The following is an 8748-nucleotide window of genomic DNA, read 5'->3' on the forward strand; positions in this document are numbered from 1 at the left end:
ATTCAAATGTTAGTCTTTTTTATGTATTTACTTCATAAAGTTATAGGCATTTGAAATTAAATAGTTACTTTTCCAATTCAAAAATATCGAAAATTAATTCAGGAATTAAATTCAAATAGCAAAAATAGCTGATCTACAAGCTCAAAACACGTCGCACCGCAACGCGTTTTGAGCTTGTAGATCGGCTATTTTTGCTAAGACAGTATTATGCAATGTGCTCCTCTGGAGTGAGTGGGGAAATATTGTGGCCCTCGCCATCGTCAAAGTTGCCCATCCCTGGTCCAACCACTCAAGGACCAATGGTTTAAAGCAGTGGTTCCCAAACTTTTTCATGTCAAGGAGCCCCAAATTGACACCAATTAGCCTGCGTACCCCCATTTGAAAAGGTATGCCAAGGACCCCCATACCAGAAGATCTTTACGGCTCTAGGAGTGATTTTCAACCATTTTCACCCCTAGTTTGATATGCATTAGGCTACGGACCCCCATTTATTGGGATTTCTATCTCTGAGACCCCAATTTATATTGTAAAATCAATGTTAATTTAACTCTGAGAGTGTACAAATGGAACCAAATGGACCCGTTAGGGTCCATTTGTACACTCAGAGTTACAGACCAATAAGGGTCCATTTGGTTCCAAATGATCATTTAGCTGGGTCCCCCCTGGAACTCCCTATCAAGTACCCATGGGGGTCCCCGGACCCCACTTTGGGAACCACTGGTTTAAAGTATCTCTATAGAGAAGGACCGACAAACGTATTGTCCTCTTTGGTCAGTCAAAAGAAAAAGGGTGTGTGCAGTATGTCCAACCCCTCAAGGACCACTGGTGGGCCACAGACCAGTGGTTGAAAGTATCTCTATAGAGAAGGACCGACATCAAACGTATTGTCCTCTTTGGTCAAATCAAAGGGTGTGTGCAGTATGTCCAACCTAGTCACACTACTCATCATAATCATCCTCATCATCATAGTCATCGTCATCGTCATCGTCGTGGTCAGTCAAAGGGTGTGTGCAGTATGTCCAACCTAGTCACACTCCTCATCATAATCATCCTCATCATCATAGTCATCGTCATCGTCGTCATCGCAATCCACATCTTCCACTATTTCCACACAGTCAGTCTGAAAATGTTGGGACACAGTGCCACAGATGTCAAGCTGGTGTTGAAAATGCTTGACCTTTGCAGAGAGAGCAGTGACTGCCCCATGGTCATAGCGTGAGGAGCTTGAGTAGTTGAGGAGGGCTTCTTGTGCTTTTGCCATCTCTTGGTGGAAGAAGGCTGTGGCCGTCTTGAGGTCCTCTTTGATGATGTTTCTCTCCTCAGAGGCTCTATCACTGAGAGAGATAAGCACAAATAGCCTTTGCTTGAGGTAAAATGTTGGATCATCACCCGTCCTCTCACCCGTCCTCTGTTGGCTCCACACTCCAGCATCCATGTCAAGTGCCATTTCAAAGGTCAAAGAAGGAAGGTTTGTGGATGGGATGGCTTGCCTCTTCATGTTGTAGAGCTTTGTTGATGCTTTGATTTTGCTGTTGAGTTTTGTGATTTGCCTGGAAAGCCTTACAGCAATAGTTTGTCCTTCTGTGAATAAAAAACAAAAATATGCAAGTTTCAAAAAACAAAATCATAATCTCATTAAAATGAGCCCAGGGCCAAGTCAAAAGTAGTGGCCAGTTATAAATGTAGACTTGAGGCCAATTCTAAAAAATGCCTTCTAAATTCCAGCCTTAATCTTTTATTATGTTGCTATAGTGTATAATGTACATAGCAACAACTACTCAAAACATTTGGACCAGGAACCCATGTATGTCATTATACCTTTCAATACAGGAACCCATTTTAAAGAGCAGAAAGACAAAGATACAATAAACAGTAATTACACAGTATTACACCTTTGATGAAGGACAATAATTCTGAGGTATGGGAGGGACAGGAAAACTCCCACTAAAAACATGAAAGGTCAGATACTCAATTGTCAGAATCGATGCAATAACTGTATGTCAGTCTTGATCCAAGGCCAGGTTTCTGTATACCATTACCTAGTCTATTTTCTTATTACATGACTGCATGAATGTTTTTTCTTTTTAAATATACAACTGTATACATATAGATATATTTCCCTTTTGACTTTTTTGCCTTTATTGAGAGATGGACAGGTGTAAAGTAGGCCGACAGGAAGCTGGGAGAGAGATGGGGGGAGGGTGGGGGTGACACGCAGCAAAGTCAGTCAGGATCGGGAGTCTGGATTACCTGGATTACCAGCCAAGGTGCCCAGACGGCTATGCCAGCCGCCTGGGCTACTGCATGAATGTCTTGTATTATTTGTGATACAATGCTGCAACAGCAGGAGGAACACAGCTTTTAAGTTTTATATTTTTGAAACAGAATAGGAGTTAGTCTGGAAGCATACATTGCGTATAGGAACCCTGTTAATACATGCTTAAAAGAGTAGCTCCATAGTATAACTATTTACTAGCATTTATTCTTGTCACAGAGGCATACATTTCTTCTGTTATTCTGTGTTTGGGGAATGGAAAAAAAGCATTCGTATTCGATGCATCAAATCGTCTCACCTGCATATTTCTTGACGAGGCCACACATGAACTTGCGCTCCACTGTGAGGTTAAAGATGCTATTCAACACCTCCGTGGCTCGCTTCTCCATGGCAGAAGAGAGGAACATCTGGGCCTGAGGTGAGGTGAGCGACCACCTCTGATCCACATGGTGCTTCCTTTCAAGAGCACAGATCTTTCTCTCTGCCCTGACAGATACACAAGTCAATAATTATTAGGTTTGGTAGGTAGTACGCAAAACATAAATGTTCCAATGATTCAAGGAAGGCATTTTACATATACAATGTTGCTCTGCTCTGCCTGTTAACAAATCTCTTTTCAATGTTACATTTATTAGAGATTTGTTAACAGGCAGAGCAACATTTTATGAGGAAATTATAGCACTCTAAAATGTCCATGCCCATGTCCATGTCCACGCTACAGAAAAATGCAATAGAGCACGCACATCCACTGACTAAACGCCAGGTGCTGGGCCATGGCCTCACGGCTCGGAACATCATGTCTACTTTGGTGTAAGGAACCTAATACAAATGTAACCTTATTCTCTTTTCTTTTGTGTACCACTCTACCCCACACCACAAGACTAAAACTATTTAGCAGTATTCCTGTCTAAAAGCACAGCAAATTGATTACTTTCATTGTTTTGACATTAAGACAACACCTACTTTTCAGTTCTTGACCCCCCCCCCCCCCACAACTTGGGGGGGGGGGGGGGGGGGGGGGCGCAATCTTTAAGCAATGGGTCTTTGTCTGAAATCTTATGGAATAAATTGTTGGCTCATATTCATAAGTTATTTAACAAAACAAATACAAAAAACTAAATTTACTTACTGTCCCCTCTGAAACTGTTGAAGAGTTTCTACGTAGATCTCCTCCCAGGCAAAAGAAAGCTGTTGCTTTTTTAGAGAATCCTCTAGAGCCTTCCCCCAACTCCTTATGTCTTCAACTGCGGTCCCTTGAAAATTGCATGTAAAATAAAAACAAAATTACAGTCTGCCATTAGCTTAGTGTTCTCTCCAACTGTGATGGTTAACTGTCAATGGTTGAGTTATTGTATAATTTAAAATAAGGCCAACTTAAATGAAGTGAACCTGGAAAAGGACATGGATGCTGACAAACAATATAGATGCAGAGTTCTCATACCCATCAAATCAATTACTGGGATCAAGATATTGGGAAAGTTGATTTCTGACCCAATTCAAATAGAAAGAAATTAAAATCCTACAATGATTTGGCCAAAACATGAATGGGCAAGTAAAGACGGTCATTGAAGTACAGTGCCAAGACTGACATGGTGAATTAATTACATGGCAATAATTAATAACATAAATCAGCTTAGAGATGCTCAGATGCCGAAGGGTCTACTGAACTGAGTGCTGCGCTATGAGATCTGCTATTTTTGAATAATCGTGAAAATGTGGTGCAAATCATTGAATTAATATATTCTTTCACAGTGAACATTTTTAACTCAAATATTTGTTTCTGGGGGGTCCCTGGAACAACATATTTTCAGATGGGGTCGGCAGCCAAATACATATAATAGAGAAAAAACAAGAACAACTAGGTGTCAGGTAAAAAGGTAAATGTGTCGTGTTTGTCACAGACTAAATATTACCCTTTTATACGTTGATCCCCCTTGGTTATTATTCTTTTACATACCTGGTAGAGACTGCAGGAGACTCGTCAACTCTTTCATTGACGCCTCCTTTATTTTCTCGGCCTTCAGAAGTCGCTGAGGAATGCCTGTGACTAGAAAAATATACAGTGCCAACATTTAATGTAACCAGTATTCAGCCACAGAATTATGAATGCAGGATTAGTGGGCATTGTTAGGTACTTGAGAAAATGTGGGTGGGTCATCATTCTTTCAGACATATTCATTTGTTTTTCTTGCATTCAAAGAAAAATGCTGTAATTCAGAAAGTAGTTACTTGGATTCACAAAGTTAAAAAAAAAAAAAAAGTTGTGTATGCTCACTTTGCTTCCGTTGCACTTTTTCTGAGTAGTGCAGGAGAGCATCTGTCAGGAGGTCTGTGCGGTGAGATGGAGTCATCTCTTTGGTAATTTTTCCAAATCTCCGCAGGTAGGACCACAAGCGCTCACTCTGCTCCCCATCAGCCAGTCCTGTTCCCTTGTGGAAACGTGTGTTGTACTGGAACTGTAAACATAACATAAAACAATAAAGCAAATGTTAACATTGTTCAGTTAGTGTGAAGTACCTGGACATTGCTCGCTATAGAAAACATTCATTACCTGACATGCGAGATTGTGCCCATAAGAATGGAACACTGGGACAACAAACTCCTTTTTGTTCAGTAGCTCAGGGTAGTGGTGCTATAAAGAAAATGGCAGAAAAAGAAAAATGTTCAGAATTACAGTAACAGTACACATAGCCAATTGACTCTGTAACACCAAGAAGGTTGCATTCAGTTCCAGGTAAACATGCTTTATTATCTGGCTTCCATTAAATCAGGGGGGAAATTTGAAAGAGACAGACCTACCCACAGGCAGAAGGACACAGACAAGATGGAATCACACATTTAAAATCACACATTTGCTCAGCATTCAGCAATAATGACTTAAATGTGTAGTGTTACCTGCAGGTGGGGTTTGAGTTTGCATGCAATGTCATACATGAAAACAATGCTCAGGTGGCGTTCCTCCTGGTCTCTACTGAACTCCTTCAACAAGAGGACAGCGTTTGACAGTCTGAAGAAATGAAGCAGAAACGTAGTTAGAGCACCTAGGCTTCTAATTGCGATCCCGACGACCTTTGTTGTGTGTCACTCCCCATTTCCTGTCAGCTTACTGTACACTATCAAATAAAGGCAGAAAAAGCCCAAAACATATCTTAAATAAATAAACATAGTTAGAATCACTACAATGAATAACTTATTTAAGCATACATTTAGTATTAGTTCTAGCAAAAAACAAATACCTTTCTCCATATTTCAAGTTGAGAAACTTGACTGGATGTTCATGCCTGCAGGTGAGGCCAAATACACCAGTTTCATCCAGCTTCTTGTACCGGCCTTTAGACCGGATTGCGCTCCCTGCCCGGAATCCAGGACAGCCCCCCTTATCAGGGAAAAATACATGTGAAACAGACAATACCTTAATTACTAAACCAGTTACATTAATCGGACATGAATAATGAAGCAGAACTATTTCTTCCTTTAATGTGGTTTACCTTTAATGAGTAAATTATAGTTCTTACCTCGGGTTGTGTATTGGCCTGTTCGACAAAAGCGTCCACTTCACTTTGGTCGAGGAAAAATCTGTTCAGGTGTTTGGGGGCCTCAAAGCTCTCCCCTGACGACTTCTTCCTCGGTAGCCCAAAGAGAGCGTCGGCAGCCACACAGAGCGTTCCATTTTCCTAATGATATACAAGCAATAATTATGCACAATGCACATTAAACAACAATTCACATGTAAGTGGCGGCTACACATAAAACGATTACCTTTGGACACATGGGACAGCTGGCTCCATCAGCCAGACTTGGTGCCAAAACAGAGCAGGCCGTCTGCTTAAACTGCCAATGCCTGTACTCTTCATAGCATTCCTTCATTAAAATGCTGTAGAGATCAACCACCTAAAATGCAACAAAATATTAATTTGAATAAAATACACCAATAATGTGAGCCCTGATAATGTGATACACATATTCCACCTGCATATCAAAAACACCCACCTTAGTTGAAGGAAAAGCTTGTTGCATTGCTGCACTCATGCCCCTGACTGACACTCCACATTCCAGCTGTACAGCAGTAATAAGCCTCATCAGACCCAAGGATATGGCCGTTTGTGGGCGTCTGGGTGATCCTGGCCACAAGCCCAAACGAATGAGAGTGGCGTGTTCTGACTCACATTTACAAAATGTACACGGTACATCATGCACTCTCGCTGCAACAAAAACGATTTTACGAAATGATGAATCTTTCGCATGGCTGGGTTATACATTTAGTGTTAGGTTCATGGTCTGCTCTGAAATGTTACATACTGTATCTTCCCGTTTACCCATTCTTCCGTCATATAGTCTGGAGCAACGGAAGCTCTGATCATGAGTAAAATATAAATGCTTCCATCAGTCTGGAGCAACGGAAGCTCTGATCATGAGTAAAATATAAAGCGGAAGTGGAGCCTCCTCCCCACTTACATCGTTTCATCTTTACAGTCGAGCAAATGTATCCTAATATAAATACAAATCATCTAAGCATATATAGCTGGCTGCTATAATAATAAAAAAATTAAAGATATTTCAAAATATATTTTCTTGAACTGAAATGGCAGCTTCCTTACTCTGATTTTGGGAGGTGTAGTTCCAGACTCTATACTAAGCATTGGGAGATAAGTTTCTATGTGACCGAGATGGAGGTCACATGAAGGCTGGGTATTGTATTTACACTGGAGAAACTGTAATTAAGTGGTTATGTTTAATGATCTTTAAACAGATGATTTGAATGGGGGGAAAAAAGTATTTTTTGTTTTACACATTTGCATTAGTCTGAGTAGGTTGTTGTGAGTAAGGATTACCTTTCTGGTCAAAAACCTGCAGTTGTCTCTTGTAGGACGTCATGCAGTTGTGTCCATCAAGCCTTTGCCAATCCCACCTGAAGCCTTTTGGCATGCTCTTCACATATGCGTGACCCTAGTAAATCAGAAAGAGGGTGAGAGGGTTACATTCTTAAGTCATTGCTTGTGAAACACCTCATGGAAATGAGTAAATGGTTAATAACTTGATCAGCTTAAAAAAAAATCACCTTTACTCTTTTCTGCAAAACAATGGTTTCTTCTAGGAAGATTTTAGATTAGATTATTTGAAACATAGGGGAAAGGGTGAAATGTACTTACATCCCACAACTCCATTTCATGCAACGCATGGAACTTTCTGTGGACTTCTGTGACACAAGAGGAGCAGAGGGTAGCCTGAAGATCACAGTCCCCACACCTCCAAACCTCCAAACCACTTAAGCCACACTGGCATACGTGGCAGCAAGGGTTTAGGGGCAGGCAGAGGGACTCCACAGCAGGAATGTGCAGGCTGTTACGGATATCGATCCATGCCTGCACATCCTGTGCTTTTCTCTCCCTGGCACTGGCAGCAGTTACTGTCGCTGGACCACCCTCCGGTTCTGGAGGTTGTGCATCCACAGCCTGCACCATTGTATCAGGACAACCTCCGCTGTCCTCTCTAGCACTGGTGCTAGGCTGGAGGATGTTGTGCCTCCGTACCGAGGTACTTGCCCTCCCCTGGTGAACGACTGTGGCTTTCCAGTTCACAAAAGCCTTCTTTCGAATTTTCACCATGATCTTTCTGCAAGACATACCATTAGAGAGAGCAAGTTGAGAGAGCTTGTGAGTTTGAAATAAGAAAAACTAAGAATGTAGTATATTTAGGGTGACCATATGTCCCCATATGCATGGGCCAGTCGCCCAGTCCCTCATTTCCAAGCTCTCTATTGTCTCTTTTAAACTGTAACATTTAACAGCAAATGTTTGACACCAGAGGGGTTCAACAACAAAATTATAGGCAATATTAGGCATATGGTCGAATATCACATCAAGGCATTTAAATACCAACTTAAGTAATAAGTTGCCAACACTGTCCCCCCCCCCCCCCCCCCCCCTCAGTTGTCCCACACAAGCATACTTCTGTCCCTAGGAAAAGTTTGGATCTGGTCATCCTAAGTATATTTGTATATGTAGCCAATAAACTACAAGTGAATAGATAGCACTGCCGATTAGAAATTAGAATAACTCAGATAAATGATAGGTGTGGGTGAGAAACTCAAGCTCTAAAAAATGATAATGGAACACATTTAAAATCACACACACCATATTGCCAGCATTCCCATTGCATTTATATACAAGAGACATATTTGGTGGTGTTACATACATTTTTGCATAGGTATTTCGGTAAAGTGAACTGTCGACTCAGGGCGTCTTTACAGTTAAAAAAAACATTAATGTTACTGTTGTAAAAATTTAATTGTATCTCTGAGATAGCGGCAGGTAAACATAAAGCTACCGTAGTTCTTTGCTAAGTTTCAGATGAGCGTATAGCCTTTAAACGCTACCAATGTTATATCATGTATGCTAGTGGACGAAATGAGCAGCTTCAGCGATTAGATCTTCAGCTAAGAAGAGCTAATAGAACTGTAGATGTTTCAATCA

This window comes from Electrona antarctica (assembly GCF_951216825.1).
Source record: "Electrona antarctica genome assembly, contig: scaffold_84, whole genome shotgun sequence".
Lineage (NCBI taxonomy): Eukaryota > Metazoa > Chordata > Actinopteri > Myctophiformes > Myctophidae > Electrona > Electrona antarctica.